Raw genomic sequence first — 428 nt, 5'->3', positions numbered from 1 at the left:
GTAGCCGCGCAACGATATAAAAGGGTTGGCGGCTCTCCCCAACCTGATTTCAGGCCAGTCTTCAATTTTACGTCGAGCCCATCGCATCCCCGACGATGGTGCGCGCGTCCTTGTCCGTGCAGGCGCTGGTGCTGCTTGTGTGTTGCGCCGCGATGTCTTTTGGGGCGTCGTGTGGACTAATCGAATCCGACACAGATTTCAAAGGGAACGACTTGAAGTCGGTGGGTGCTCCAGCTGCGCAAGACTGTTGTGCCATTTGCAGCGCAACGCCAAATTGCGCTGGGTTTGCCTTTGCCTGGAGCACCTGCTACCTCAAGTCCGGCCCACTCGTTCGCATTTCGAAAGCCGGGGTCAGTGCCGGCGCGCTCGAGACGGCCCCGTCATGTGGGACGGTGGAGGCAAACACGGACTTTCAAGGCAACGACTTG

The sequence above is a fragment of the Aphanomyces invadans genome, assembly GCF_000520115.1.
Source record: "Aphanomyces invadans strain NJM9701 unplaced genomic scaffold supercont1.46, whole genome shotgun sequence".
Classification (NCBI taxonomy): Eukaryota; Oomycota; class Saprolegniomycetes; order Saprolegniales; family Verrucalvaceae; genus Aphanomyces; species Aphanomyces invadans.
This window is presented reverse-complemented; position numbering follows the sequence as displayed.